Source organism: Ranitomeya imitator, chromosome 10 (genome assembly GCF_032444005.1).
Source record: "Ranitomeya imitator isolate aRanImi1 chromosome 10, aRanImi1.pri, whole genome shotgun sequence".
In the NCBI taxonomy this organism is placed as follows: Eukaryota; Metazoa; Chordata; class Amphibia; order Anura; family Dendrobatidae; genus Ranitomeya; species Ranitomeya imitator.
In genome coordinates, this window is record NC_091291.1 from 14,114,658 (window position 1) to 14,131,181 (window position 16,524).

The window sequence follows — 16,524 nt, forward strand, 5'->3', positions numbered from 1 at the left end:
GGATGAAACTTTAATGGGAGGAGACACAGATTAGATATTAGAAAAACTTTTTGACAGGGTGATCAATGAGTGGTACAGGCTGCCACCAAAGGTGGTGAGTTCTCCTTCAATGGAAGTCTTCAAATAGAGGCTGGACAAACATCTGTCTGGGATGATTTAGTGAATCCTGCTTGAAGCAGGCGGTTGGACCAGATGACCCAGGAGGTCCCAACTCTACCATTCTATGATTCTATGACTAGCAATGTACAGAAGTTTTGAAGGCACATAAGCACGCTCTCGTAAGGTACTCATTTTCAATATGGAGAGTTAGTAAAGAGCAATGTCCTCTGGAAAAAAAAAAACATGCGGAATCACTGAAATGTCTCCTGGAAAAAACATGCTAAATCCATTTAAAAAATTGCCTCTTTAGAACCAAGTATAAGTCAATACACAGACCGTCCTAAGTCCTAAGGGACTTACCTAAGCTGCAGACACAGCCAGAATCCTCCAGTTTTCTGAGATTTCCCAGCCACTGCGGGGCTCATGCTGTACGGACTTTTATGCATACAGACTTATATGAAACATTTGGATTGTCCCATGTAGGACCTTGAGGGGGCCCACCGGTACCTCTTCTGACTAAAATACTCCCCTGATGATGCTCCCCCATCGGAGTTGAAACGTGTAGGGAGAAGAGAGACATTTAGGGCTACACTGTGGTTGGTGGTTTCCCATAGTAGGGCTCACTTGGGGCCTGTCCTTGTTAGGACAGGAGCTCTTCTAAAGGGTCTACAGGGAAGACAGTGGCGGTGTATCTTTCCCTACCCTTGGCCCTTAGCAGTTTTTGGAACCACCACCCTCATGGATTTTGAGGGATTATTTCCGTATGTCCGTCTGAATTGGTAAGACTGATCCAATTTTTTATCTTGAGCACTGGTTCACTTGAGCACTTTTTGTTTATGTATGTGTCTTATTAGGATCCGAGTTTTTACTTACATTCATTAAAAGTTATGTTTTAATTTAGTGGATATCCTCCATAGCTATTTCTACATTTTTCCCTGAGGATACAGACGAGGCGAGTTTCTATATAGGCCTTAGCTATTCCTATCCCATATGGGGAGAACATAGAAACCTCTTCCAGATATTACTCTTTTGTGTTGACTTAAGTTTTCTGTGCTCAAAAAGCATAAGGTGGAACTTGAAAAGTTGGGAACCCTTCAGAATTTCTGCATCAATTTAACCTAAAACAACATCAGATTTTCACACAAGTCGTAAAAGAAGATAAAGAGGCAAAATAAAATTCCAAGTGAGGTGCTCATAGCTATCTGACAATGACAACGTTCTATCCAACGTTCTCCCTCTCTGCAAAGCCAGAGCTGTCAATCAAAAAAAAGAGGAGGACATGGAGACAAGTAGGTGAGAAGGTGCATGAAAATGTTTGGTTGCTGCAAGGCTGCCCTGAGCTCTCGTACTTAGTTTGAATGGGTCTTTCAGAATCCCTTCGAAGAACAGAGATCTATCAAAGTCTGATCTTAACAACCCACTTGTTTATCATGGCATGAACCAAAGCAATTTCTGAGAATCTCAGCGCAAGAGTTGTTGCTTCTCTGCGACCCAACAATTTCATCTTCGAATTTTCTTCTTGATGGACTTGTCTTCATTTAACCTCTAAAACTATGAGCAAGTTAGTAAAGCCATGAAATTAAATTTTTCTACTGCTTCTTACAAGACATTTTATTTTTGGTCTCCTGAAGCTTCATGACTTTGGGCGGGTAGAATAATTATTTCGATGGCGGTTGGCCAAATATGCATGTGACAAGGTCTCATGTGTAAATTCTCCCTGTAATTAAAAGTCACAAGGAGCGGCAACATGTAATTTTTGTAGAATCATTAAAAAAAAAATTCATAAAGCTCTAACATGTAGCCTTAGGTTCAATATTCGGTAACATGCAGCCTTGCAGATATTTTGTACTGTTCCGAAGACAGTTATGTAGCCTAGTGTCATCCATATTTTAATTTTCTAGAATTTACATATCAAAGCTGCAGAACAAAACATCAAACACACGAAAAAAAAAGCACTACAATTTCGACACAATGCAAGACATCACTTCTCGAGTCGAAACCACCTAGACATGTATTCACTATAAGTGAAGGAGACACCATAATCCACCCCACAAAAAACCCTGTCTGTGCAAAAAGAACAAATGATGAAAAGGTTGTCTCAGAGACTATTCCCAGCTAAGAAGCTGCTATCTGCAACCCATCTGTAACTATTTCTGACTCTACCTACCAGCGGAGAACGGCACCCAAATAATTCGAGAATGGCACCACCTCTCGACGGTGGCTTTCCCTTATCGAAAAGGGTGGAGGCATACAGTGAATGAACTAGTGTGCAATCCAAAATAGATGATATCAAAGGTCAAATATTACATCCGTTTTCTTCCGATAAGTCTCAGGAGCAGATCAAACATTTATACTTTCAATACAGACTTGTAACATTGTGAGTCGCGTAACACTAATAGAAGATAAATCACTTATCGTGTTTCTGAGGTCGCCTCGACACGTTTCCCCATATTTTCATTTACTTCCTCATGAGGCTGCAGGAATTTGTCAGAGATGACCAGAAGGATGTGATTAGGTATGGATGATTTTCACGGGAACCGGTGATGAGCTATGATTTCATCTTCCTGGCTCGTGTAAAGGTAGCATCATGTGGGGTCAGGAACCTGGATATATCCACCCCCTGATCCAAGTTGCCTCCAATATATTCCTATGGGCCTGGTGCGCATATACAGACTTGACCGCGACACTGATGCTATGTCATATGTCACACTGCGTCATTCCGGGGATGGAACCATCACGTCCCCAGATTGACGCAGACATAAGGACTCATGTTGAAGGTCTCTTGATGATCCTATGTCATGTGAGGTCCTTACGCCTCTACGTGGGCTGGTAATGTTGAGTCTCCTATCTGTGACTCATGGTGGATACCACTCGGTCCCCCGGTTAATGTAGTCTTCTATACCCGATCTTTCTTTGGCATACATGTGGGGGCATAAGTGGAGATCACCATGCATCAATGTGACGTATCATTTGCGCATGTGTAGAGGATAACTGGTATGTCCAGTCTTCACATACTTTGTAGGACCATTGACCATTATTAAGTGCATCCTCGCTGTCGGTGTGCATACGGTAAATGGGATTCCCTAAGCTGGGGATGCACACTCACCAGCCAGGCATATATATGTAGTTTTAGTGCTGGTGCAAGCTGGCAAGAAGGAAATTTAGGTAGCCGGTTCAGGGACAAAACATCAATAAACTAGCCAAGGTCAAAGAACAGGGTAAACCAGGACGTTCAACAAGATGCACAGCACACAGGTAAAACCTGGTAGCAAAAACATTGACTGGCAGTGGAAAGTGGCTCTATTCATTACCGATACACCCTGTATGGTGTTAAACACATATCGTACTTTATTTATATATATAGATATGACCCACAATGTACAGGTCACTTCCAAAATAATGCCCAATGTGGAGGACACGCCAAGAAATATTTAAAGAAAGCTGGTATACTCTTATGTGAACTTAGCAGGACTCGTCAACTTTAGAGCTCTTGGTCGGTAATACCGATTTACAGGATATTTGCAAAAACTGTTTGTATTCTCGGTAATTTATTAAATTCAGTTTTGAATATGTTCAAGAAAAATAATTATGTCATCGGCAAACCGGGACATCTTGCTATATGGCCTAAGTGCCCTTAAAATCCCTTTATCCTATCATCCTATTTAACTAGCCCAAAAAAGGGGTGCTGCCATTAAGAAACAGCTGGCAACCTTCTCTGACGCCTTTTGTAAATTTTAAACCACTAGTTCCAAAAGGAGTTGATTATTTTGCCAAAGTAGTCCTCAAGAAAAATTTCCATTTTTCTTTTCCATTTGTTCCTCCCCTTCTTCCAAGAACCATAATATTTTTTTTTCCATGCCCATAACCATATTACGTTTTTTTCTTTTCACGGTACGAGTTGTACTTTTGAATGACACCATTCCTTTTATCATGTGACGCACTGGAAAGCAGGAAAAAAAATCCAAATGTGTTGAAATTGCAAAAAAAAAGTTAAATTACACTACTATTTCTGGGGATTTATTTTCATTTTTTATTTACTATTTTTAATATATGGTAAAACTGACCGGGCAGTATGATTCTCCAGGTCAGTACGAGTGCACAGATACCAAACATGTGTAGTTTATTTTTTTATTTAAAGGGTGAAACAAAAATGAGTAAATCTGTAAAACCTAAAATTTTGCTTGCGTCGGCATTTTCTGAGACCTGTAACGTTTACGTTTTTCGGGATCTGGGGCTGGGTGAGGGCTTATTTTTTTGCAGCTTGAGCTGACAATCACGCAAACAGTGCAGTCCACCGCATTGATGAAAAACGATGACGGCAGGTTGTAGGACGACCTAGAGCTTCATTACCCCATAGACGACGCGTTTCGCTGCCAGACACTTGTAAAGGCTTGTACAATATAACATTTTATACCAGTAATGACTATATAGGTGCGAACGCTTCTTAGTTAATTGTGACTAAAGGATTTCTAAGGTAGTCGTGTTGTAAGGCTGGAAAGTTCTTCTACTAAATTTAGGTGTGTTCCTGCATGCCAGAAAGATGAATATAGAGGAAGCAAAGATGAATCCCACATGTGCATATCTATCTAAAGCTATCTGTAACCCCCCATGTCTGTATGGTCCTTGTGCTTGGTGATGTACGGCTGCATGCAGTTGCTCAGCCATGAAGCTCCCGCCGGGGAGGACACACTGTTTGTGCTGATGTTATACCAGAGGAGGTCTGGACTCTGCAGTCATAGAGTCAGCAGAGCGGTGGTGACTTTTCTGCCCTCAGCACTTGGTGACCCCTCTCTGTAACATTACGGGGTCTCCACTTCGTGGCTGAGTTGCTGCGGTTCCTTCCACTTCTCAATAACATCACTCACAGGTGATGGGGTGAAGATTTAGGAGGAAGAAACGTCATGGGCGGACTTGTTACCCAATGGCTCCTACTACAGGACCGAACGGGTATCGGTGAACTCTGCACCACCAGCCATTCATTCTTTTTCTTTCTTTCTTTCTTTCTTTCTTTCTTTCTTTCTTTCTTTCTTTCTTTCTTTCTTTCTTTCTTTCTTTCTTTCTTTCTCCCTTTTTATTTTTCCCCCTTTCTTTCTTTCTTTCTTTCTCCCTTTTTATTTTTCCCCCTTTCTTTCTTTCTTTCTTTCTTTCTTTCTTTCTTTCTCCCTTTTTATTTTTCCCCCTTTCTTTCTTTCTTTCTTTCTTTCTTTCTTTCTTTCTTTCTTTCTTTCTTTCTTTCTCTCTTTCTTTCTCTCTTTCTCCCTTTTTCTTTTTCTCCCTCTTTTTTTCTTCCTTTCTCTCTTTCTTTCTCTTTCTTTTTCTTTCTCTTTCTTTCTCTTTCTCCCTTTTTCTTTTTCTCCCTTTCTTTCTCCCTTTCTCTCTTTCTTTCTTTCTTTGTCTCCCTTTCTTTCTTTCTTTTTCTCCCTTTTTCTTTCTTCCTTTCTCTTTCTTTCTTTCTCCCTTTCTTTCTTCCTTTCTCTTTTTCTTTCTCTTTCTTTCTCCCTTTTTTATTTTTCTTTCTCTCTTTCTTTCTTTCTTTCTTTCTTCCTTCCTTTCTCTCTTTTTCTTTCTCTTTCTTTCTCCCTTTTTTATTTTTCTTTCTTTCATTCTTTCTTTCTCTCCCTCTCTCTCTGTCTCTTTCTCTGCCTTTATTAAGAATGGTGCTTTTAGCTAACCTTTCAGAAGCGATATCATGGTTTTTCTGTGAAGTGAAAAGTAGCATAAGAACATAAATCTTACTCCTTTTTATAGAACACAACCTTTGGGCTCATTCACACATCCCAATTTTGCACGCATGAGGAAAACAGACTTTTGATCAGAGTTTGATCTGTTTTTCTCATAGGTGTCGAAATAAAAAAAAAACCTTCCACCTTCTTCTCTATGACAAATTGTGGAGACAGGACCACATCTGAATGTCATCCGAGCACAGTCTGATTTTTTTCATGGACACATTGATTTGCATTTCTACTATGGACCCGACCCGTCTCCATGATTTTTTTTGTGGACACATTGACTTGCATTTCTACTATTGACCCGACCCGTCTCCATGATTTTTTTTGTGGACACATTGACTTGCATTTCTACTATTGACCCGACCCGTCTCCATGATTTTTTTCATGGACACATTGATTTGCATTTCTACTATTGACCCGACCCGTCTCCATGATTTTTTTGTGGACCCATTGACTTGCAATTCTAGTATTGACCCGACCCGTCTCCATGATTTTTTTGTGGACCCATTGACTTGCATTTCTACTATTGACCCGACCCGTCTCCATGATTTTTTTGTGGACCCATTGACTTGCATTTCTACTATTGACCCGACCCGTCTCCATGATTTTTTTTCGTGGACACATTGATTTGCATTTCTACTATGGACCCAACCCGTCTCCATGATTTTTTTTGTGGACACATTGATTTGCATTTCTACTATTGACCCCACCCGTCTCCATGATTTTTTTCATGGACCCATTGACTTGCATTTCTACTATTGACCCGACCCGTCTCCGTGATTTTCCGCGGACCTCTCAGTCCCTGAAAAAACCACCGACCTGCGAATGTCCCCATCAACTCTTCACAGATTTGAGAGCTTTCTGTGAAAATCGGACATGTGAATGAGCCTTAAGGTCTTTGGTCTACAATGACCAATACTGTCACCAGTCCTCCTCGCTCTCTGATGCCTCGAAAGACTGTTTTCCGTAGGAGTAAAAAGTACTAGAAGAATGAGAGTATTTTATCGAGACATTGCTCCGTTGGGTCTTGTCTTCCAGAAGGGTTGACGAGTACGTTTTATAGTTTTATCTGTTGTTATATTTTGCCTCTTCTTGCTTCCATGACACCTGCTCTTGCAAAATCCTTCCCGAAAATCTCCTTCGAAGCTTTTTAATCCCTACTTAGTAGCTCCTGCTGATCCTTTAGTTTTCTTGGTCTCCTCCCATCCTCCGTCCCTCCCTCTCGTTCTGATGCATTTCTGTCCATGCCACGGCAGCTGGTGCTAGGCTCTCGAAAGCACAGCTGCAAGGAAGAGACAGGTACTGTGCACGCAGTGAGTATGGGGGGAAATCTGCACCCTACTATTCTATACGATAGACCCCCCTAACGATATATCCGTCGCCTGATTACCGGAACCGTCTGAGATCTTCTTAGATTTATGACCGGCTCTCTTTTTACTACGTAAAATCCCATAAATCGTTGGGATTGACATGATCAGTATAACCGACTCGGAATTTGGAGCTGTATGTTATCTTAAGATATTGCAATAGCGTTTTTTTGCAGTCCCATGTAAAACCAGAGATAATCGTAGCTTGAATGCAGCTGTCAAAACGAGCTCTGATGTTTTTTTGTTTGTTTTTTTGGTGCGTAAAATTTTGCAGGGAAAAATGAAAGGCATACAGATTGTTAGGATATCGGGATGTTTGCGATCTGTGCCGCAGTGGGTACACGCTGGTTTATAGCTGAGACGTGTTATATTAATAGATGCGGTGCCATGCAATGACTGAGCTGGCTGGGATTTGTCTCTTACGTACAGTAAGCTGCCACCATCCTCCTCCTCCTCCTCCTTCTTCTTTCTTTCCTCTTGGTGAAAATGGTGCAGTCTGATTCCTATTGGGGCGCAGTAGATAACCTTGGATGCCGCCGTCTGTAGAGACGATTATAGAATAACTGTGTTTGGTTTTCACTAATGATCCTATTGTTGATCTCTAAAATAGCAGTGGAGAAGATATTTGCTAACATTCGGGTTACCACGCATTTCGCATCACCGCAATGACTGATACTATTGATATACACAGAGGACAATCCACCGTATTGATTAATGAAACAACAACATTAGGTTGTAGGACGACCTAGAGCTTCATTACCCCATAGATGACGCGTTTCGCTGCCAGACACTTGTAAAGGCTTGTAAAATATGACATTTTATTCCAGTAATGACTACATAGGTGTAATAAATTGTGACTAAAGGATTTATAAGGTAGTCATGCTGTAAGGCTGGAGAGTTCTTCTACTAAATTTAGGTGTGTTCCTGCATGCCAGAAAAATAAATATAGAGGAAGCAAAGCTGAATCACACATGTACATACAGTACAGACCAAACGTTTGGACACACCTTCTCATTTAAAGATTTTTCTGTATTTTCATGACTATGAAAATTGTAAATTCACACTGAAGGCATCAAAACTATGAATGAACACATGTGGAATTATATACTTAACAAAAAAGTGTGAAACACCTGAAATTATGTCTTATATTCTAGGTTCTTCAAAGTAGCCACCTTTTGCTTTGATGGCTGCTTTGCACACTCTTGGCATTCTCTTGATGAGCTACAAAGAGGTAGTCACCGGGAATGGTTTTCACTTCACAGGTGTGCCCTGTCAGGTTTAATAAGTGGGATTTCTTGCCTTATAAATGAGGTTGGGACCTTCAGTTGTGTTGTGCAGAAGTCTGGTGGATACACAGCTGATAGTCCTACTGAATAGACTGTTAGAATTTGTATTATGGCAATAAAAAAGCAGCTAAGTAAAGAAAAACGAGTGGCCATCATTACTTTAAGAAATGAAGGTCAGTCAGTCCGAAAACTTGGGAAAACTTTGAAAGTGTCCCCAAGTGCAGTGGCAAAAACCATCAAGCGCTACAAAGAAACTGGCTCACATGAAAGGAAGACCAAGAGTCACCTCTGCTTCTGAGGATAAGTTTATCCGAGTCACCAGCCTCAGAAATCGCAGGTTAACAGCAGCTCAGATTAGACACCAGGTCAATGCCACACAGAGTTCTAGCAGCAGACACATCTCTACAACATCTGTTAAGAGGAGACTTTGTGCAGCAGGCCTTCATGGTAAAATAGCTGCTAGGAAAACACTGCTAAGGACAGGCAACAAGCAAAAGAGACTTGTTGGGGTAAAGAACACAAGGAATGGACATTAGACCAGTGGAAATCTGTGCTTTGGTCTGATGAGTCCAAATTTGAGATCTTTGGTTCCAACCACCGTGTTTTTGTGCGACACAGAAAAGGTGAACGGATGGACTCTACATGCCTGGTTCCCACCGTCAAACATGGAGGAGGTGTTATGGTGTGGGGGGCTTTGCTGGTGACACTGTTGGGGATTTATTCAAAATTGAAGGCATACTGAACCAGCATGGCTACCACAGCATCTTGCAGCAGCATGCTATTCCATCCGGTTTGCGTTTAGTTGGACCATCATTTATTTTTCAACAGGACAATGACCCCAATCACACCTCCAGGCTGTGTAAGGGCTATTTGACAAAGAAGGAGAGTGATGGGGTGCTACTCCAGATGACCTGGCCTCCACAGTCACCAGACCTGAACCCAATCGAGATGGTTTGGGGTGAGCTGGACCGCAGAGTGAAGGCAAAAGGACCAACAAGTGCTAAGCATCTCTGGGAACTCCTTCAAGATTGTTGGAAGACCATTCCCGGTGACTACCTCTTGAAGCTGATCAAGAGAATGCCAAGAGTGTGCAAAGCAGTCATCAAAGCAAAAGGTGGCTACTTTGAAGAACCTAGAATATAAGACATATTTTCAGTTGTTTCACACTTTTTTGTTAAGTACTTTATCTATATCAATCTGTAAACTCTCAAACCCCCCCCCCACCCCCCCCATGGCTGTATGGAGCCTGTACACTAGGCACAGTTATGGGAGACAGAAAAGGGTCTTCACCAATGTTCCACCAAAACTGCAATTGTCCACAATGTCTTGTGCTGAAGTTTTAAGATTTATCTTCATTGGAGCTAAGGTTCCTCGGCCGACCCCTGATAACAGCCCATAGTATTATTCTCCACCAAACTGTAAAGAGGGCATAATGCAGTCAGGGGGTAACGTTCTGCTGCCATTCACCAAACCCAGACTCCTCCATCAGCACCAGATAGAGGAGTGTTATCGATCGCTGCACAGAACATGTCTCCTCCAGAGTCCAGTGGTGGCGGCCTTACAGCACTCCATCCGACGTTGATGTAGCTGCTCGGCCGTGAAGATCCCGGTGGGAGAGCAGTGTTTGTGCTGATGTTAATAGCAAAGGAGGTGTGGACTCTGCAGTTATGGGGTCAGCAGAGCGTTGGTGACTTTTCGACCATCAGCTCCTCAGCACTCACTCTGTAATGTTACGGGGACTTCACTTTGCGGCTGCAGTTCCTTCCAGTTCTTAATAATATCACTCACAGGTGATGGGGGAAGATTTAGGAGGAAGAAATGTCATGAACGGACTTGTTAGACTGGTGTGTCCTATTACAGGACTGCGCTGGTATCAGTGAGCTCCTCACCACCAGAAATCCTGTCCTGTTAGTTAAAGCAGAAGGCCGGTGAGAGGTCAGAGGTTATATATTGGGGGCGAGGACCCTGATGGCATATAGCGGGGGTCAGGAGCCAGTTGTATGCTGGGGATGAGTGACCGGATGTTATACACTGGGGGTGAAGGGCCAGATGTTATATATCGGGGGTGAGGGGACAGGTGATATACACTGGGGGTGAAGGGCCAGATGTTATATATTGGGGGCGAGTTGGCCAGATGTTATATATCAGGGGGCAAGGGGCCAGATGTTATACCCTGGGGATGAGGGACCGGATGTTATACTCTGGGGGCAAGGAGCCAGATTTATATACCGGAGGGGTCAAAGGGCCAGATGTTATATATCGGGGGGCAGTAGGGACTGGATGAAAAACATCAATTCACTGATTACGTTGTGCAGTCCAACACTTTTCTCCATATTGTCTGTCTAGCTATCTAATCAATCATTTATCTATGTATTTTATAATATTTATCCATACAAATACTGCATTGACTCTGGTGGGCCGTGATCTCCTGAATGAAGTCATGTGGCAGCGAGTGTCGCGCTTTACAGTCATCTCATTCTCTCCCGTTGTGAAAGGCTCTTTTATATACACGTACAGTATGGAGCCTTTTGTCGTACTGACATCTCTGCCGCAGTTTTCTTTTTCTGAATCTCTGCAGTCACGTTTTTATCGTAACTTGTAATAGTGTAGGCTCGGTTCACATGGCGGTTGCCATCAGGACTTGGTGATTATGCTGGGATTTTGCTGATTTTTACATCTTTTTTTTAAATAGTTTGAGCAAATACATCCATATCACCAGTGTAGACCTGTATATATGTCCTCCAACTATTAGAATTGGTCTGGACGTTCCAGAATTACTCTACAGTATGTGAGGAACCACCATTACGTCCAGGACCGGACTGGCCATCGGGCACTTCTGGCAAATGCTAGAAGGGCCGGTGCCAGTAGTGGGCCACTGCACGCCGACTCACCCCCCCACCAGCGCCACCGCTGCATTCAACTATACCGGCGTCTATGACACCAGTACAATTGACTGTAATGATGGAGGAGAGAGCGTCTGCTGACGCCCCCTCTCCCATCATTCCCCGCTCTGCCTCTGACACTGCGGGTGTGCGCGCACTCACTGTGTGCCAGGCAGTGCAGCGGCAGCCGCCGAGACAGGAGCAGGGAGCACCGCAGGCACGAGGAGAGGTGAGGAGTGTTTTTTTTTTACTGGACTGTGGGGCCATTCTAGGGGGGGAGGAGAGATGTGGGCTGTGCTGTATACTACTATGTGGGCTGTGCTGTATACTACTATGTGGGCTGTGCTGTATACTTCTAAGTGGGCTATGCTTTATAGTACTGTGTGGGCAGTGCTGTATACTACTGTGTGGGCTGTGCTGTATACTACTACATGGGCTGTGCTGTATACTGCTATGTGGACTGTGCTGTATACTGCTAAGTGGGCTGTGCTGTATACTACTACGTGGGCTGTGCTATATACTGCTATGTGCGCTGTGCTGTATACTGCTACGTGGGCTGTGCTGTATACTGCTACGTGGGCTGTGCTGTATAGTGCTACGTGGGCTGTGCTGTATACTACTGTGTGGGCTGTGTTGTATACTACTGTGTGGGCTGTGCTGTATACTACTACGTGGGCTGTGTTATCTGCTATGCGGGTTGTGCTATATACTATGTGGGTCGTGCTATATACTATGCGGGCTTTGCTTTAAACTATGGGAGATATATTATATTCTATGGGGAGGCCGTGTTATATACTATGGGGGGTATATTATATTCTATGGCGAGGCTGTGCTATATATTATGAGGTATATTATATTCTATGGGGGAGGCTGTGTTACATATTATGGGGGGCTGCATTATATTCTATGGGGGCTACATTATATATTATGGGGAGGTGGGCTGTATTATATTCTATGGGGGGCTGTATTAGATTTTATGAGGTATGATTGCATCATACTCTTTGATGGGGCTGCATTATATTCTGTAGGGAGGTGGGCTGTATTATCTTCTGTTCGGGGCTACATTATATACCATGGGGGGCTGCATTATATTTATATTCTTTGAGGGGTGATTGCATCATACTCTATGAGGGGGCTGCATTAAACTATGAGGGGGGCTTCATTATATTCTATGGAGTGGCTGCATTCTACTCTGGGGTCGCTGCATTATATTCTGTAGGGTGGTGACTGCATTATACTATATGTGGGCTGCATTATAATGTATCGAGGACTATGGGGAATACGTTATACTATATGAAGAACTATGGGGTGTATTATACTATGGGAAGTGAATTCTACTACATGGAGGACTATGGCGGTGCATTATACTATATGGAGCACTATGAGGAGTGTATTATGCTATATGGAGGACTATGAGGAGTGTATTATACTATGTGGAGGACTGAGCAGTGTATTTTAATATATGGAGGACTATAGGGAGTGTATTATACTATATGGAGGACTATGGAGCACATTATAATATATGGAGGACTGTGGGGTGTATTTTACTAAACAAGTAAAATGCTGCATATTCAGATTGTTTTTGCTGGAATGGGAATCCTTGTTCTCAGCAGCACATCGCCAGTGTAAACTGTAGATAACATGATACTGTATGGGGATCTGTTAGTGATCTATTAGTGATGGTTCTGTCCCATCATTATTCCTCAGCTGGTGGAAAGAGGCCGGGAAACAAGCGTTGAACAACTTCAGTGTCGATCAAACTCATTTAGCGGCCTGAGATCAGTGCGTGTAAATACAACCGAAATGCTTCTGTGTGATGTGCAATATGTTAGCATTTGGGGCCACATTTTAAGCTTTGCCTAGGGCCCCACTTTGCCTAAAACCGGCCCTGCCTACAAGTGTACAAAGATATTCTACAGTCACCATGTGACAAGTGGGCCTGTGTGACTTCTAATGCCAGGGCGGAATTTTAGTCCCAGTCCGGCTTTGATTACGTCTAATAGGTTGGGCTGACTGATGAACTGCTCTTGGGCACTGAAGAGTTGATGATCAGGTGATAGAGTTGGTGTTAATTCATTTGGTACCAGTTATGTAAAAAAAAGTTTTACTGATCCATTGGAAAGATACAAAAACACACAATGACTAAGAATCGTACATATTTCTAGGTTCGAAACGCGTAGTAATTTTTCTCACAATGTCCTGTTTTTGAACTTGTGTTTTTTTTTGGTATCTTCTTTACAAATTTTTTCACATATGTTCTAGTCTCTTTCTAACTGGGATTCGTCACCCATGCACATCTTGAGAGTTCGAAGCTTTCTTTTATTTTTCAGTTGAGCTCAACATTTCTTGTTCGTGAAAATTTTTATTACACAGGTGTATGGGAAGACTTTTAGCTCAAATGATCCCCAAAGAAATGTAGATTGAGCTGGATAACATAGAGCCTGTTGCTGAAGAACCTTGGGTGATGGTTGCACTTTGCGTCCACATAGGCGTTGTGCCACGATGTTGATTGGAGGTGGTACAGTAGACAGTATATAGTGAAGATGGAAGTAAAAGGGTCTAAGGCTATGGCTCAACTAATGTTCCTATTTGTGTCTAGCATGAATTTTAGGCTAACCTAGGTTGAAGAGGGGGTCCTGACAGAGCTGGTCCAGACTGACTAGAGTGATGAGCAATGGTCACACAGATTTGGAAGCTGCGGAGAATAGAAGGTAGATGCTTGTAACTGACTATGTGGTGGTGGCATGTCACTGAGACCCTTGTTCGTGTGTTTGAACCAAACCCACAGAGGATTGATAGCATCTTTTATGGATAGCGAGGAGCTTCCTGATTGAGAACCCTGGAGACCCAGTGAAGATGGGAACAACCAGTCCATACATGAGTGATCCCCAGGACTACTGACCCAAACCATTACTTTAGTATAGCAAAGTGTTCAGAACAAAGTTTTTTGGGTTATTGTTTAAGCATTTTGTCCAGCTGGTAAAAAGACCTGAATAGGAATGCGGTTGGACAGTATTGTAACGTTATTGACCTGCAGATTATACCTATACTGTATGTGCAGGTTGATAGCTTTTGGGGACGTAACAGGTTCTCTATAATCCTGACCAAATCTCTAACTCCATTTGCTGTATTTAAGCCTCAAACCTGTAGGACCATCTACCATGCTTCACGTTTCCTCCAGACACTCATTATTGTGCTGCTCTCCAGCCCTTTGGCAAACAATCTGCCTTCTATTACATCAGCCTAGATCACCTGATGCTATTTTTCTGAACCCCAGTTGCTATATTTTCATGCAAAGCTGAGTCACTTGGCCTTGTATTCATGTCAAAGGTAACTCTTTTGGGCTACAAATCTTCCATGAAGACCACTTCTTGGAGCTTGAACAGCCTATGGAAACACCAGTCTGCTATGAAATCTTAGTCTTCTTAGGCAAACTGAAGACCGCGCTCACGAGGTAGATTTAAGGTTTTTTATTGAAGCCTACGCGTTTCAAGAGCTTCAATAAAAAACCTTAAATCTACCTCGTGAGCGCGGTCTTCAGTTTGCCTAAGACTACTACCCTCAATATCCTTTTGGATTTTTTTGGAGACCTGCTGCTACGGTTTTGCTTTTATGGGAGTTGTGACCTTGGTTCACAACTGCAATAGGTGAGCAAATTTCCTGCAAAAGAATTTTATTCTTTCATATATAGTGAGACACATTGGGGGCGCCTTGTTTTTTTCTTTTATGAAATCTTAGTCTGGGAGAGATCTTGCTGATGCAGTATAACTACCTTGTGTCTTGTTGCTGCTCCCAGTTTCGCTACGGTGTTTGAATTGTGACCTGAAACTCTTCCTCAACCTCACTTTTGTAGAAGATTTTGGCTGTTCCTCACGCAGTTTTGAACTTCCTATGCTTCTGTCTCAGTTAATGATTGTCTTTTGACTCCATATGAAGATGACGATCATTATCACCTGTCTGGTATAATTGGTTGCTCATTCACCTGACTATAATCCTACAAAATCCCAAACTTTGTGTAAGTGTACCCAAAAGAATTGATGCTGTTTTGAAGGCAAAGATCGGTCACACCAAATACTGATATGATTTAATTTCTTTTTTGATCATTTACTTTGCATTTTGTTTATTCATACAAAAACCCAACACTTGTATTTTTGACAGCATTCTTACTTTGCAGAGTTAATTCCATACCTGCCTAAAACTTTTGCACCAAACTGTGTCTATTCTGTATTGCTATTGGCATTTTTTAGAAGGTAGAAACTGGCTAGAAATGGTTTGTTTGAATGCGCCACTCGTTTCCTTAACTTGTACAGTATAAGAACCCAGGGTTATTGGAGTAACATGACTCCTCTTGAGTGGTAGACCTCCCTGTTGTGTTCCTTGTCCAGTGGGGGTCCCTTACATGAGGCCCGGAGGAAGTTTAGATTAAGAATGAAATGTTGAGGAATGTGAATTGAAAACCAGAAAGAGTTTGCATGTTTAGTAGAGTATCTCAAAATTCTGTAGGTCCTTTAATACGCAGTAGGAACATTTTTTTGCTATGTATACATTGGTGTCGGAGGAAATTTGGGGCATAAGGAGTAATAAATTTGTCAGACAATCGTAAAGGTAGATGGCTCAGCTGTCAGCAATTGGGAAAAAAGGGCAAAGAAAGACCAAATTATTTTATGATAACGTGGTTCTTAGAGGGCTATTCCTATTTGATAAAGTGATGGTAGCTGAATATTAGGTGACGGAGAGACATAGACAACCTGGCAACGTAGAGAACAGACTGTTGTGATATTCAGACATGTCAACTTACCTGATTTAACCGGCGGTCAGCCTATTTTTAGTTTTGCTCTTTCGATGAACCCAGTGATACATAATTGCCAGCAGGGGATACAGCTGTCAGTACATAGACGACTACATTTCCTGCCAGGCTCAGCTTAGCTATATAGTCTTTGTAATGCCAGTGCAGGATAAGATGTCATCATTCAGGAGTTATGCATAATCAATGCAGGAGCCATGCCTGATCTGTCCGGACATATTGTAGCATCTCTGCCCTGGTATACAGCTATCGGGAAAGAATGGAATAGGTGGCCGAGGCTTTGTAAGGAAGAAATGTTGCATGCCCTCGTGAATTCTCTTCATTTACTAGGTGTGTAATATGAGGTTCAGGGCATAT

General features: G+C 42.4%; 1 long non-coding RNA gene across 2 annotated transcripts in view; it reads left to right on the top strand.

Annotated features, from left to right (window-relative positions):
* Positions 1–6,857: 6,857 nt before the first annotated feature.
* The window catches only part of LOC138651760 (uncharacterized), a 48,797-nt gene continuing 39,130 nt past the window's right edge, over positions 6,858–16,524 (top strand). Inside the window, exon 1 of one of the 2 annotated variants that reach the window (XR_011315528.1) lies at positions 6,858–7,127. This is a non-coding gene — a long non-coding RNA (uncharacterized lncRNA). Of the gene's footprint in view, positions 7,142–16,524 lie in introns of both variants that reach the window. The other variant, XR_011315527.1, reaches the window with a different exon arrangement.